At 41.2% G+C, this 16,809-nt stretch overlaps 1 protein-coding gene across 2 annotated transcripts in view; it reads left to right on the top strand.

The window, feature by feature from the left end:
* Positions 1-2,017: 2,017 nt before the first annotated feature.
* Positions 2,018-16,809, top strand: part of BDNF (brain derived neurotrophic factor) — a 52,726-nt gene continuing 37,934 nt past the window's right edge. The window contains exon 1 of one of the 2 annotated variants that reach the window (XM_066582199.1): positions 2,018-2,333. The gene's annotated coding sequence lies outside the window, so the exon portion shown is untranslated. Of the gene's footprint in view, positions 2,334-3,800; positions 3,822-16,809 lie in introns of those variants that run through there. The other variant, XM_066582200.1, reaches the window with a different exon arrangement.

The following is a 16,809-nucleotide window of genomic DNA, read 5'->3' as shown; positions in this document are numbered from 1 at the left end:
AAAGTGAAGCTCGTGCCCATAATGGATGGTAAGTCCTGGCAAATGGATGAGACGACTGTAAACATCATTAGTTAAATAAACACTTAAAAAAGATTCTCATTGCCAGCATAAACTGTTCTGCAAAGAGCTCTGCTGCATCTCAGGATGGTGCAGTGTCTAGAAAAAGGGAAAAAAACACAACTGTAGCAAATTGTTTGAGACACAAAGAAGATAACCTCTGCCCATTACGCTGCATATGTGGTTCTGCCCCCTAGGGACTCCTTTCACTAACACTGGGGAAAGCAATGATATTTATCAGACTCTCAAGTATCAATATGTTTGTTCCTGTTCCATAGTATTAATACAAGATTCCTGCAGGAGATAGTGCTGAAGAGTCCCATTCATTGTCAGTAATAGACACTTGCACAGACATTATCTGTGTCTCATGTCTGGAAACAAAAGATATCCCCAAACAAAGGAAGATTATACTGTATATCTAGGTATATGATGGAGATAGATAGATAGATAGATAGGAGATAGATAGATAGATAGATAGGAGATAGATAGATAGATAGATAAAAGATATTTCATTAAAACTGTGTAATCCCACTGCTATTCAATCATTCTCCTGTCTTGCGAGCAGTCTAATAGCATATTGTGCTGTCTCTGGCACCTGTGCTCTCATTAACACAGTAAATATGCATTGCCTAATATCAGAGATCATACAGTAAGATAGCCCAGAGACTATCTGGTCTCAGCAGAAGGAAACTTGACTAACCTCAGGCTGCTGGGTTACAATATCTAATAACCAGTGACAGATGAGGTGGTATTTCATGATGAAGGCTCTTAAGTAGAATTTATATTGCTGTCTGCACAAAGTGGCAGAGATGGCAATGTCAAGAGACCAGACTCAGAACTGACATCTCTGTCCTCTGTCACTATAGTGAGATGGGAAAATATAGATTAGATAGATAGATAGATAGATAGATAGATAGATAGATAGATAGATAGATAGATAGATAGATAGATAGATAGATAGATAGAAAGATAGATAGATAGATAGATAGATAGATAGATAGATAGATAGATAGATAGATAGATAGATAGATAGATATGAGATAGATAGATGAGAGAGATAGATAGATATGAGATAGATAGATAAATAAATAGATGATAGATAGATAAATAGGAGATAGATAGATAGATAGATAGATAGATAGATAGATAGATAGATAGATATGAGATAGATAGATGAGAGAGATAGATAGATAGATAGATAGATAGATAGATAGATAGATATGAGATAGATAGATAGATAAATAGATAGATGATAGATAGATAAATAGGAGATAAATAGATAGATAGATAGATAGATAGATAGATAGATAGATAGATAGATAGATAGATAGATAGATAGATAAGCAGAGCATGGTGTTTGGATGGTTAGTATTGTTGCCTTGCAGCATTGGATTCCTGGCTTCTAGTACATCCACATGGGATTAGTATGTTCTCCCTGTGTTTATATAGCTTTCCTCCCACACTCCAAAAAACATACTGATACTTTAATTCAGAATATAGATTGCGAGCCCCATTGCGGACTGAGACTGATGTAAGCGATGACAAGCTTTGTACAGTGCTGTGGAACATGTATGAGCTATCTGAATGATAGACAGGTAAATAATTACTTCGATCAGGAATTTGTTGCTACTTTTTATCCATTGGGTTATATATCTTTAGAGAATTTGTTATTTTGCGTTAAGTTTTTTTTTTTTTTCTTTTTAAAGTTCTTTAGGGGGAAATAGAAAAATGATATAAAGTTTCTACCGGCGAAAAGGGTTAATTGAAAGGGAAGAAGACAGACAGAGAGAGAGAGAGAGAGACCCATCCCTTCTGCAGGGGGTTTGTGATGCTTGTAATTCATTCAGCGGTGTGCTTTTTAAGAGGCCGGGGAGGTGTCATGTGATAACCCACGTCAAAGAGAGTAGAACAGACTTGTGTAGATTCCCCTCCCACATCCCATTCACAGCTCCAGAAGGCTGATCAGCTTCTGTCTAACCCTAGTGAGTTCCAGTAGTATGAGCTGTCTCTCTCTCCAACAAGATCAAATGGAGCCATTTAATGAGGAGATTCCACTGCCTTTACCATGCAGTTTCCACTATCAATAATTTAAATTATCTCTGCTACATACAGCACAAAGAAGATCCAGGCTGCACATTGTCTTTTTTTTTTTTATTTTAGCCTTTCTCATAGGAAGTTGCAAGAAAACAAACCCAAAACTATCCAGAGTTTCAACTGAGATTTCCAAAAATACAAGTGTGTTGATGTGTTCATTGGAAACTAACTGAAAAAAAAAGGTGGGTCCTTCTCGTTTTCTAGTACAGAGGTAGCAGAGCTGAATTTGTCATTGAACTGTCTCTTTTGTGCACTGAGTTAAGACAAAGCAGTTGTTTACCTGGGGAAAAACCATATTGTGATATTGCAATGCGTTGTGGCATATGACAGACTCAGCTCTGCTAATATCTGTAAATGATCCAATTCTAGAATAATTACTTTGACTGGCTCCTGTATGGGATTGTGCAAATAGATCACCAGGAATCTCTCCTGGTACAATCATAATCCAATATTGATGATTATAATGTATCATAATATGCAACATTTTTACTTTTTTTAAGATAATCTATTGTCTTTTTAATACCAAACATTGTAGATTTTTATACAATTCAATATATATATATATATATATATATAGGTATAGAATATATATACATATATATAGATATAGATATACACACATATATATATATACATAAATAGATATAGATATACACACATATATATATATATACATAAATAGATATAGATATACACATATATATATAGATATATATATATATACATACATATATATATCAAAATATAACATATTCTTAAATATTATTTTGTTTCTAATTCACTAGATTTTCTGCAACAACCAAATGTAAACTAGTAAGACAATATTTTTAAACAAAGCAGAGTTGAACTGGTCGTTTACCTCTATCCTAAAGATAGCAGATAATAATAGTAACATTGACTTGTGCCAGCTAATAAACTCAGCCCTGCTGCATCTTGCAAAGTCAGCTCTGCTGCATCTGTAGTTGTTACGCATATTGTTTTGCATTGGAGAGCAATTATAAATCATGTTCGGCAAGATATTTGTCAGGGCGCCAGTTACATAAAGGAGGCTTTAAAAAGAAATAAATAGGGAATATTTATATCTCACTGCAACTCCCAGCTCTCTGCGCTCAGACTAAAAATACAAGAACTCCCCAGGTGATTACATTTGCATTTCAAATAACAGCAAAGTACTGACTAAGATGCCAGTGTCTGGTCTCTGGCTACAACACTTGGCAAGAGATATTAGGGGAAAGTTTAAGCATATGGAAGGTGTATGTTTAACTCTGATCAGGTTGACATTATTCTTTTATGATGTTGTTGTCTGTTGCTGGGGAAGAGGGATGATGCCCTGTCCCTTTAAGTGCCCAGTGGAGTGAATAGGAGTTTGACCAATAGAAGTACAAAGAGGATTCTAAATAATTTCTCACTGACAAAAGCCAAGACATTCTGGTCTAAACAGCTTGCTAAACTCAACAAGAAGGGGCTATAGGCAGGAGCAAAGAACAGGATTCTGATCTTCTCATAATCATTTCATGAGACATTGGAGCTGCTAGCTGTCACTCAGGCACTGCAATGAATCTGCTTTCTAATCACCAGCATGGGAGTATCTGTGAGCAGTCCAAACTTTCATCGAAACACTTTTCTGCACCCAAAATAAAGGGTCATTAAAAAGCTGACACATACAAAAGGTAGGAGGCTACTGGGAAGTAAGAAGAATGGGCTACAGGAGTAGGAGACTGTTGGGGAGTAAGAGGAAGGGGCTATTGGGTAGGGAAAAGAAGGGGCTACTGAGGAGGAAGAAGAAGGGACTACTAAGGAGTGCAAGGAAGGGGTTAACGAGCATTAAGAGGAAAGGGCTACTGGGAAATGGGAGGAAGGGGCTACTAGGAAGTAAGAAGAAGGGGCTACTGGGGAGAAAGAGTAATAAGGGGTAACTGGGGAAGGGGCAAAGAGCCATTGAGGAGTATGGGACTATTAGGGAGGGCTACCAGAAAATTATAGGAAGGGGCTACTAGGATATAAGAAGAAGGAGCCCTGGGAAATAAGTGTAATAAGGGGCAACCAGGGAATGGGAGGAAGGGGCCACTGTGGAGTATGTGACTACCAGGGAGGAGACATAAGGGCTACTGGAGAATTATAGGAAGAGACTACTAGAACATAAGAAGAAGGAGCTGCTGGGGAGCATGAGTAGTAAGGGGCAATTGGAGAATGGGAGGAAGGGGGCCACTGTTGAGTAAGTGACTATTAGGGAGTTGAAGGAAGGGCTACTGGAGAATGAAAGAAAGGGGCTACTGTAAAGTTACAGATAATTGTGGGGTAAGAGTAAGGGGTTACTACGGAGAAGAAGAAGAAACTGGGGGATGGAGGAAGAGACTACTGTGGATTAAGAGACTACTGGGGAATTAGAGGAAGGGGCCACTAGGGAGTAAGGGTCTACCAAAGGAAGCATAGAAGACGATATAGTAAGAGGATGGAGGTAGTGACAGTAGGAGTTAGACTATAGGGAGTATGATAAATAGGCAAAGATGTAGTAAGAGATTACTAGGGAGTAGAAGGCTACTGGGGGATGTATAGGAGACAGTGGCTACAGGTGATCAAGAGGTTTCTGGAAAGTAAGAGGCTACTGGGAAATACAGAAAGTCTACAGAAGATTTGTTCTTGTGTAACACTGGGATATAAGAATGTTTTTCCTTTTTCAAGAAGAGGGACATAACTTGTATTTGATGCTAGAGGCGATTCATTGTTTAGAAAATCACTCCAGCATGACTTAGTTTACAGAAGGGGGAATGCATTTTCTTGCATTCTATAGCTAGGAATGTCTTTGCAGTCCTCGCTGGCACAGATGTAGCAGAGCCGAGTCTGTCGTTTTTAACTCTTTAGAACTGTGCTAACTGAATAATCATAGAATGCTTCCATATAATCTATGAAATGTACTTATTGTTTAGTAGGTATCCTTTCTCACTCATCATGACTCTACGTCATTTCATTCTGGACTATGCTTTATGTGATGGTGGTGTATCTGTGGTTGCGAAAGTGTTAAACGATGGCTCTAAATAGAAAGATGGGACTCCTTTGTGACGAAAACTTGTCTTGCCAGATGGTAGAATCAATTCTCAAGGTTCATGATTGACAGTAAATTGGGCTGATGGAGAAGACATGAATCAGAGAATTTGCTCATCGCTCTTTGCATTTGCTGTCGTAGGATCTGTGGTTGCTAAAGGGTTACATGGGATTGCCTGCTCCCAATTGCGATGTAATTCCCTGCTCTCTGTTCTCAATCCCAGTATTGGCTGCTTGTGTCTGCGTCTCTCCCCAATTCCAGGCTCTGGCACATGTGTTGAATGTAGTTTAGCAAATGCCACTAAACTCTTTATAAACCTTTTAGCGAAAGTGATTTCGTTAACGATGAGCAAATCATAGAGGGAAAGAAATCTTAATACCTGCAAATAAAAAGAATGTGACTAGAGCTTGCAGTGGCATCTGGAACAAAGCCATACGCTTCAGCTTTTTCCTACTATTTTCTCCCAGACAGAGGCGTATTAGAAGTATGAGAGCGCTCTCTACTGGTCATCACATGTTACTAAATTCAGGGTTCCCTAATCTGGATGTTATTTCCTCACATTGTGACGTCCAACAACATTAAGCCATCCCGTTCATAGCCATTTGTTGAAAATGGATCCCCCCCCCCCCCTACATTTATTGCCTTTATAAAAACGTACATTTTTCATTTAGATTTTATTACCATTATTGAAATGTAATAACTTAGCATTGTCATTGATGAGGTCGAGGAGGAAGGGGGTTTCCTAGATATTTTTGTTCTGTGATGTGAAAGTGAAAGAGCAGGGATACATAGTATCTGTACAAAATGTCCCCTGCTGGCAGAGTAAAGGACTCGAAATAAAGTTGTTACCTCAATTTCATACATGATCTACCCCTTGGAGGTCTGTCCGGCTGTGGATGCTTAGTTTTTCGATAGTATAGTCCTCATTATCCCTTCAGATCTATGAAATACAGCTCTAAGCTTTCAGATGATTTGTCAGAATAAGCTGTCATGTGTACATAACTATTTCTGGCCTTTAGATGACATGTATATGGCATTTTTCAACAGATTTCCCCTCTACAGGCTGTATCTCTACTTCCACGAGCTGGTGGGTAGAGATTAGCTGCTATGCTGTCTCCCATAGATAGCCCATATAGAGAAGAGGAGATATGTTTCCTTACTTCTCTTACACACCATTAGGACCACTAGCAGCATGAAGGACATTATACAGCAATACTGAGCAGTGTGAATGAGAATCCAGCATTGAGGTAGCATTGTAAAACACTTACCAGAAGAAGCAGCAGCAGCATGGAGGACATTGTACAGCAATACAGAGGGCTTGTGTATATCGGTGTTTGGGAATTCTGTTTTCCTGCTGCATTTGAGGATCATGAAAACGACACCCCCTGGTTGAATGGATGTGTAATAAGACAGAACCAAATGGATCCATTCGATTTACGGCCAGCAGTCCAGCATTTCGCTGGAATTTACAGGATGAAATAATGCAGATTTCTGTGCTATTTCTACCCTGTCTTCTAGCTGAAATCAGCAATGGAGGTTCTGAACGGAGCTCTGACACTGATGTGAATGTGCCCTTACTGGAAGCTGCAGTCACATATGTGTGCGCCTCTCTCTACAGCTCCTTCTCCCCCCCTCCCCTTACTTCTCCATAGATTTCTATGGGCAGCACTATAACCACATCGTTCAGTGAGCTACAAATGCCTCACTGAAGATGGAGTTTATCAGTAAATTCAGAATGAGGGATTAGTGTAGGGGGAAAGGAGCATTTTTTGTCATGAGATATAGTAAAACGTTTCTTATGTTCATTTGTATTAGCGATTCATGGAAGAAAAGAATTAAAGTTTAGTTACTCTTTAAAGTGATTGTGTCACTAAGTTCATGAAGTTTGGAGAGCTGTGCAGGCCTCTTCTAGTGACAGCTTTCTCCCTGTACACAAAAGGAGGGAGAATTGTCAGCTGGCATGGCCCGCCTCCTTGACTCAGAACTTATCAAACTTTATGAACCTGGTGACAGAATCCCTTTAAATCACTACTAAAGGAATGTTCTTGACATAGCTAGGCACAGAGTGGTTAATCCACTTGGGGTTCATTTTTTAGGTTGTCCTAAAGCTCGTAACAAGTGAAACCCTTCCCGCCTCTGCTTTTAATATGGAACATCTGTATATCTTGTTGTTGTTGTGGTATGGAGTATTGGGATAATTCAGGAAACTGCGTATTAAGTATTTCCTAATAACCATGTACAATGTGTTATGCATTCTTAATTTGTTACTTTGTTGATAAATAGATGTAGCAGAGCCGAATGTATTATGTATCAATGGCTTTGCAGAGGTCTACTGCTGATGATTCAGGATCAAGCAATTGGATAGATGGATAGATGGAGAGCTACATCTGTGATGGATTGAGGGTCTATGTGATGCAGTATATCTGCTGGTTACTTTAGGGATCACTCTTTTTGGCATCATTTCCAGTAGATTGCTAGCTCTGTATAACAAGTCATCACTTTTACAGAGTTCACAGCTGTAGAGCTCCTGATAGCTGGACACTATCCCATACTATGCTAGAAAGAACTTGTTTCCCTCATTCAGTCCCTTCAACAGGCTGGGAAGTGATATGTAAGCCACTTGTTAAAATGTAACCTTTAAAGGAATGTAAGCCATGCAAGTTGCAATAACTGGAATTCCGGATCTAAAGTCTTATTCTGTTGACTTGTTACATAAACTTACTTGGAATTCTAACTAATATTATTAATCAAGGTTTCCTAATGAACAGTGTCTCCTGCTTCTGATTATCTCTGCTCTTCTTGTACAGCATTTTAGCTATGTCACCATTGGGTTTACACAGCTTGGGCCATGTCTGAAACTACCCTAATAGTCCCAATAGGATTGCCCCTAAGGGTATGTCCAGATTTGGTGCTGCTTTTGACATGGATCCGCAGCAGAATTCATCCATTTACTTTGCAGGATGAAATCTGCTTCAGATCCGCATGAAAATCTGCACCATTATTGCAGATTTTCACACCGTTTTTGGTGCAGAACCACACCAAAATCCACTATGTGTGTATATACCCTAAGGGTATGTTTACACAGCGGAATTCACCATAGAAAAATCCCACCTCTAAAATCCACGTCTTTCTTATATTACTTTTGGCGTCAATTTGCAGGAATTTGACCTATCAATAGGCAATACACGAATACGGGTATGTTCACATGGTCGATTCTGCTGCGGAATGTTACGCTCTCAATCTGTGTGGAGAAATGCAGCAGACATCCATGGCTGCTCTGCCACGAATACGCAGAGATTTAGCCCTGTTAATGGGCCAAAATAAACCCCCCACACAGTAGCACTGCAATCATCATGGCCCATACAATTACCTCCATACTGTCACTCAACAAAACCCATTATGTCAAGACCAATATTGCCATTAATAACACTATATAAGGGTCAAATAATACCGCCACCTCATAATCACATAATGAATAATACTAACATACGGTCATTGAAAAAGATCACTGCAAAGAAAAGTATTGCTACCTGAGGTGACACACACAGTAATAGTATCCGCCACTTTGTGCTCCCTGTAGGCCCCACACAGTAAGTGCCACTTTTCATGTCCCACACACAATAAAAGTGCCCCCAATCAATAATAATGCTACCTTTATGTCCTCAATCAGTAATAATCCCCCTCAGAGGCTCCACTCAGTAATAATGAACTATATAGGCCTCAACTCAGTAATAATGCCCATCACAAGCCCCAACTCAGTAATAATGCAGTATATAGGCCCCAACTCAGTAATAATGCTCCATATAGACCCTCACTCAATAATGACCCTCACAGGCACTCACTTAGTGATAAATCCCCATATAGACAATTATTCAGTAATGACACCCCATATAAGCCCCCACTCGGTAATTATGCTCCATATAGGTTCCCACTGAGTAATAATGCCCCATATAGGCCCCTACTCAGTGATAACTCCCCATATAGGCCCCCACTCAGTAATAATGCCCCTCACAAGCCCCAACTCAGTAGTAATGCTCCATATAGGCCCTCACTCAATAATGACCCTCACAGGCACTCACTCAGTGATAATTCCCCATATAAGCAATTATTCAGTAATAATACCCCATATAGACCCCCACTCAGTAATAATGTCCCTCACAGGCCCACACGCAGTAATAATACCCCTTACAGGTCACCACACACTAAAAATTCGCCATGTAGGCCCCAGGCCCCCCTCTCAGTAGCAGTGCTACAAAAAATGTCCTCCCCTCCACCAGCCTCCATAGGGGTAATTTGGGAAGCCCCTCAATCAGGTTAGGAGGATGATAAGGCTAGTGGTTCAATGATAAGGGTCACTTAGCCGTTCTCAGTGAATCTAGAACCCTATAGACCAGGAAGCCAACTCTCGAGTAGCAGAGAGGGGGTGTAGTTGATTAGGAAGTGATTCATAGAGATGTAGCTGATACAGAGTTGATGCATCGAGACAGAATGGGCGGGCATGACTCTTCAGCCACGCTCATTGAAAACTTACCCCCTATAACGTACGTTATAATCATTTGATACACGTCCTTGTTATTAGGCTTCAGTAGGTGCTAGATTCATCAATATGTTTCGTTCTTGGTTCGCGATACAGTAAGTACTCAATCATATAATTCGTTATATCTAAGGTTCAAACCAAAGTTACACCTCTGTCCATGGCTTTAAATTCATTTGTCCCAGAGCATCCAATAGTGGCCAAGATATGAACGGATTTGGAAAATTCAACTTGTCAAATGTCAATCTCTCATAATCAGTTCTATACAACCATTCTTCAGCAATGTAAGGTAACACTGATTACAATTGGGGTAACTATTCCACTGAGCCAGAGGCTAATTGATGAGTTCCTTCCTTCTTCTCTTAAACTTAGTTGATTACTTCTGGGATATGAGAAAAATTGACATTATATGTGGGAAATCAATCTTTGCTATCTTTATAGAAGTTACATCGATGATGTCTTCTACTGCAAATGCATGGGATCCAGATGTCAGACAATAAAGTCTCATGATGCTGGCTCATGTAATACTCATTCATTCTCCATCCCCCATGCCAACTCAAACATAACATAACTATAAGGCATAGTCGAAAAAAATCATGTTTGCTGTTCAACAATTGAAAGACATAACAAATAGAGATGAGCGAACATACTCGCTAAGGGCAATTACTCGAGCGTGCATTGCCCTTAGCGAGTACCTGCCCGCTCGGAAGAAAAGATTCGGCTGCCGGCGCGGGGGAGCGGTGGGTTGTGGGAGTGAGCAGGAGGGAGTGGGGGGGAGAGAGAGATCACCCCTCCGTCCCTCCCCTACCCCCGGCTCTCCCCCACCGCTCCCCGTCCCCCGCCGGCACCCGATTCTTTTCTTCCGAGCGGGCAGGTACTCGCTAAGGGCAATGCTCGCTCATCTCTAATAACAAATCAACCCTAAAATTAATAATTATCGCAACAATTTGTTGGATTTTCAGTAATAGTCTTTTGTAGCTCACAGTCTTCTCAGCTTCCATTACTTTGGAATGGTTGTTGATGTCAATGACACTGTGTCACATCTTCACTATATACACCCAAAGGCAGCACCAAAAATGGTCCTAGGACATTACTAAATTTTGGTTTTGCCATTAGTTTGGGTGTGCACAAGCCTACCCCAACTTTTGTTCTTGGATGTCCCAATGGCATATAGAAGTGTCCTCCCTTACTTGTCCTCTTGGCTCACAATATCCCAAGATATGTGGTGTGAAAAGTCCAGTTTTGAAAAAATGACCATGATCTCATGATATTCTGTCAGGTGACATATATTCTACATGAGTCTATTTGTGGCCACCCAGTGACGTGAACCAAAGTGCTAAAGTAAGGCTGGATACATCTGTTTGAGGAAAACCCCTTTAAGACCATTCATAAAATGCGAACAACATGAATTGTGTTTTGTTTTTCTTCATTATGATGGTCACTGGCCAAGATTTCTCTTTTTCATAAACCCATTTACAACTGGATCAATTGCAGGTGGATGTTTTTATCCTCCGTGCTTTATGAAGAAGAGCCCACATTACGATTAGTTTGCAATTTTTAGATTATATCCACAAGAGAATCAATAGTTATGACTTATTTAGTTTTCTAGTAACTGAGGTTTAATGTATGCGGACAAGACTTGATGTTGTATTCATTTGGGAAGGTTGTGAGATAGACCAAATAGCAGGCAGCCTCCTTGCTTGTACATGCACATGCAGTTATTTGCGTTGGCAATGAGAAGTTAGACACAAGTCAACGGAGGACTGGGGGAGGATGGCGGAGGGATGAGTAATTTTGGCTCTTCAAAATAAGAATTTCTTTAGAATGTTAGAATGTGTGAAAGCCAAGTATAGCTTGTTTCAATTATGGAAGTGTGTCAAAAAAATGTGTGAAATGTACAAAGAAATCCAATACAAATTGGCTTTAATGCAAAGGCATAATTAGTTCTGATGCAACATGCAGACCTCACAAAGATGTAAGTCAGTGTTTCCTTTAACCAGTTCAACGCCACACATAATGATGGAGATATTGCTGTTTCGGGGATTTCTGGAAATATTTTTTTGCATGTGGCCCTTTCTTTAAAAGGGTTCTAGATGTGGGGATATGTTTCCCTTACTGCATAATTCTGTATAAAGTGTGCATTCTGCTGACTAGAGAGTATTTTTAGGCCTCCTTTTGAGTATACTAAGCACTAGTTGGGGCTAATAAATACTCTCAACTCGTGCCCCATGGCTCCTCTTTCAGCTGCTGACTTTAGAATGAAGTGTAAGGCAGACATTGTTGAGTGACATCACCAGCTCTGCCTGTCTGTTCCTTTTACTTAAGATTGTGTGGACCTCTATTAGTGGTGTCAGACTGTGGAAATGTAAAGATTAGAGATGAGCGAGCACACTCGATAAGGTGAGTTACTTGAGCGAGCCTCGCTCATTTCGAGTAACTGCCTTCTCCTCCAAGAGTGCTCAGGGGGCAGCGGGGGGGGGGGGGGGGGCGGCAGGGGAGAGCAGAGGGGAGCGGGAAGGAGAGTGAGAGAGATCTCTTTCCCTCCCCCCTCCCCCTCACCCCCTCCGAGCACGCCCAGAGGAGAAGGCAGTTACTCGAGATGAGTGAGGCTCGCTCGAGTAACTCACCTTACCGAGCGTACTCGCTCATCTCTAGTAAGGATACTACAATCACGATGACAAAAATTGCATGGCTACTACTAACAACGATTAAGACAATGAATAGTCCTCACATCGTACCTGAAGGGATCGTCATACTGAACAGTTGCATTAAAGGGGTTGTCCCAAGAGTTAAACTTATTCCAAATCCACAGGATAGGAGATAAGTGTCTGACTGGTAGGGTCTCATCCTCGCCAATTGTGAGTACGGGAGTTCTGTGTCCTCAAATATGAAAGAAGCGATGGCTGAATATGTGTGCTGCTCATCCATGCATCCCAATGGATCTGTTCAAGAGAGGCCAAGTACAGCACTGGGTATCTCTGGTAGTTCTACAGACATCAATAAAGCAGTAATATGCATGCTTGGCCATCACGCCCTTCATACTGGTGGAAATGGGACCATAATCCCTACACCAGTCAGATACTAGAAGATTAGTATGAGTCGTGGGATAACCTCTTTTAAGATGTACAACAACAGCTCTTAAAAGGTTGTCTTACCACAAAACACGCCTTTAATATGGAAGCCAGCTGAAATCCGAGCTGCCGTTTTCCCTGCAAGGACAAATGTAATATTCTAAGCATCATGTTAGTCCTGTTCTCTCAGGCTCATAGACGGGTATGCCAAGTGGGAGACCCTCTATCATCCATATTCCCTTGTAGTGCAATAATTAATCTTAAACTTAAAGTGCATGTCCACTAGGTAAAGTCCACTGACCGACTCCTAGGGTGACGTTTTCTTGGCGGACACTTTTTATGGGGTGGTTTGCCATTGCCTTCCCTACTCGTCTTTACCCCCTGGGTACTCATTTTAACGAACTCAGAAGGATGAAAGGCTGAGTCAACCTTGAGCCGGTTACCTGAACCGTTGTGGGATTGAACCCAGGAATGAACCCGCAACCTTCAGGTAATGAGCGAGAGACTGCTGCTGCCTTAACACCCTGTGCCACACAAGGCTCTCGCATGTCCACTAGTGTTGAGCAAACTGAAACAGTTGAATGCTGTTTTGGGTTGAATTTTGATTAAAGGACAAGCAGCATTTTTCTTGCTCTTAGGGCTTAGTCACACGGGCGCTTCGGCGCCCGTGTTACTGCAGGAAGAAGACGGCCGCTCTTCAGGACAGACATCTCTCTGCAGCGCCGGAAGAAAGAACATGTGACCGGCTTCATTGCCGACCATGTGTTCTTTCTTCGGCGCTGCGGGGAGTCGTGTGTCCTGAAGTACGGCCGTCTTCTTCCTGCAGTAAGGGCTCAGTCACACGGGTGCCGATGTGCCCATGTGACTAAGCCCTTAGACAGTTTCTACACCAGTTTTAGAGGTACTAATGAAGTTCTAGTTCAGTTCGAACTAATCCCAACCAAACCGAACATTTTGTCAAAGTTCAGTGAACCGCTCAAATTGAACTTTTCAAAAACTTGTTCAACACTAATGTTCACCATGTCTCTTTCATCCAAAATTCTGTAGTGCACTAATTTCTAACTCTTTATAGCATTTTTATGATACAGAGCTGCAAATCCAACCTGTATAGATCATAAAGTGAAATGACAAATTCTGTCTACCTCCAGTTACCACTAGTGGGCGCATAGTAGTTTACTGCATACTATGTTACTATTAAGTTCAGTGCAAACATTGTATGAAAAGTATATGTGAGAGTATAAAATGCTCTTTAATTCAGCTTTCTTTTGGAATATAGTTTGAATATACAGTAATTGTCTTACTACTTTTTGCATGAGGCATGAACATGAGTAGGCTAAGTAGTAAATTACTGAGGTATGTTAAGTGGCCAAGAATAGAACCGGTAACAAGTATCAGCAACTAATAATATGATTGTATGAGCTCTCTTACTGGGTAAACCAAATCCCTGTATGCCTTCAGCATCGTCTCCTAAGTAAGTGGTTATATCCTCCTAATGATAGAATTACTAACTTGACTTTTTCAAATCATTCTGATGACTACTTAGTTTTCTCTATTGTTGCAAAATTGCTGTTCAGACCGATTCATCTCACTGTGTAATTTTGAAACAAGCACTCTTGGTTACATCAAACTGTGAACGGACTCATGAAGAGGGGTTTTGAAAGGAAATCCTGCGGAGCCCTCTATGAATATAATGTGTAACTCCTTCAGCTGCGACGCTGGTCAGGAGGAACATGCTTTGCATACAGATAAATCTTGCTCTGCAACTAGGCTGCTGAATGTTCCCCATATATGTATTTTGTGATTTTGTGTCAGTAGATGAGTTGTATATTTATTTTAAAAGAGTCATCTAAAACAAAAAAAGCCACAACATTTATCACCTATCTACAGGATAAGTGATAAATACATGGTCGCTGGGGGTCCAACCATTGGGACCCCAAGGGTTATGAGCGGGGCGTAACAAAAGGCTCAGGGGCCCTGATGCAAAACGTGAGCTGGGCCCCCCCTCTATCTGTATCTGTACCCGTACCCATACCTAAACCATGCTGCACAGAGACATAACTTGAAGCTCCTGGGCCCCAATGGAAAATCTGTAACAGGGCCCCCAACTATAATGCTTTATTCATAGTACTGGGCTCCCTATATGAAGAAGAGAGGCCTTATGGGCCCCCTAAGGCTCCTTGGCCCAGGTGCAACCGCACCCCCTGCACCCTCTATAGTTACGCCCCTGGTTATGAGAACAGTGCACCTACAGCACCCGAAGTGAAAGGAGTGGTGATACACATAAGTGATTTCTAAGGGACTGAAAGAGATAACCAAGCACCGTGTTGTGATATCTCCAGTGATTGAAGCAGTAAATATGCATGTGCACCACTGTCCAATTAACTAGGTAGACTTGGGGTGTGCCATTTGAGTGGTCCTTGAGGGTCTCATTGGTCAGATCCTTACAGGCCACACATTCATCACAATGGTCTATGTGAAAAACCTCGTGACATGTCCTATATCTCTCCGTTTCATGGACAAGGAATAGGACATGCCAGTGCATGTCAATGTGGCTCCTCTGCGTAAATTAGACAGCACACCTATTTGTGTCCATGTACTGTTTGATGCAAGCTGCACTAGTTTCTGGGCGCAACATCAACACATGACTAGTGTGCAACTGGCTTTAAAGAGATTATCTAGACAGGCAAAAATACTTACCCAATCCAGGTGGTGACAGCACTGCCACTTCTGACCTGGTCCTGACTCCATGCTATGTGGTTGCGAGTTTTTCTCCAAAAACAAAGGTGGCTGGCTTAGTTATTGACATTGTCCAAACAGCCAGCCCCTGGGAGGAGGTCACCAACAATTGGAAAGTTTAGGAAGACACGAAACAATGTGACTCTGTGTTGGAACCAGGCTGGAAGTTGCAGTATCGGCACTACGGCATCAAGTAAGTATTTTGGCTGCCTGGTTAAAACCTTTAATCCCAAAATCCCTCATCCCCCTGTCAAACTCTCAGGGGTCCAGGAAGCCAAGATATATGAAGCTTGTGTTAAGAAGGTCTTCACTCTATAGAGTTAATGGAGCTGGAAAGGCTGAAGACCACCAGTCCTGCCAAACAACTGTCCATAACCTCGCTGCCTAGTCTACTGTATACGGGACATGGGATTAAGAAAGAAATTGCGAAAAGCCTCTGGACATAGTAACATAGTATTCTAGGCTGAAAAAAGACAAATGCCCATCCAGTTCAGCCTGTCCCACCACCCCCTTGTTGATCCAGAGGAAGGCAAAAAAAAAAAACAGTGATGCAGAATGTTTGCACTGGCATCTTTTCCTATGTTTTTGTTTTCCATCATTTTTACAAGAGCATAACTATAGGATGTGCAGAGCTTGCAGACGCACCAAACCCTTGTCTCCAGAAGCCCCTCTGTTACATATGATGATATCAGTAATAACAAGTGGAACATGATAGGTGAGAAGCGCGCTGTTGCAGATTATCCATTGGAGCCCCAGAACTACAAGTCATATCTCCGACGTAGCCACATAAACGTGTCCATTGGCTTCAACTAGATTTTTGAGGCCTTAGGATCTGATCCATTAGGTTTCCAATGCTTTTGTTAGGCAGAATAATATGGACCCCCATCTATTACGCAGACCTGAAAACCATTACAAACAGGACTTGACATATCCAGGTATTACATGGTATTACCCTATACCCAGGCCAGATGATCCCTTTAACTTTAGTTACACAGCAGGTTTGGGGAACAGTTATATTGAATCATCAGATGTTTTTCAGAACGGGTTTATATTTTTTCAGAACCACTTGGCCGTTAGCGGCAGTATTCATTTTTCATGTTCTAATTTAAAAAATAGTACTAATGAAAAAATATTATTAGTGAAATACGTTTGTGCTTTGCAGTCGCTTGAACAGAATTTTTCCATTTACTAGAAATTACCACTTCTTCAACCCTCCACAACAAATGTCTCCTGGGTCCTACCTAACCATGTGTTGTATAAAAATGAGAAGTCCC

The sequence above is a fragment of the Eleutherodactylus coqui genome, chromosome 11 (genome assembly GCF_035609145.1).
Source record: "Eleutherodactylus coqui strain aEleCoq1 chromosome 11, aEleCoq1.hap1, whole genome shotgun sequence".
In the NCBI taxonomy this organism is placed as follows: Eukaryota; Metazoa; Chordata; class Amphibia; order Anura; family Eleutherodactylidae; genus Eleutherodactylus; species Eleutherodactylus coqui.
The sequence above is the reverse complement of the archived record's forward strand: the minus strand, read 5'-3'. Positions and strand labels throughout refer to the sequence as shown.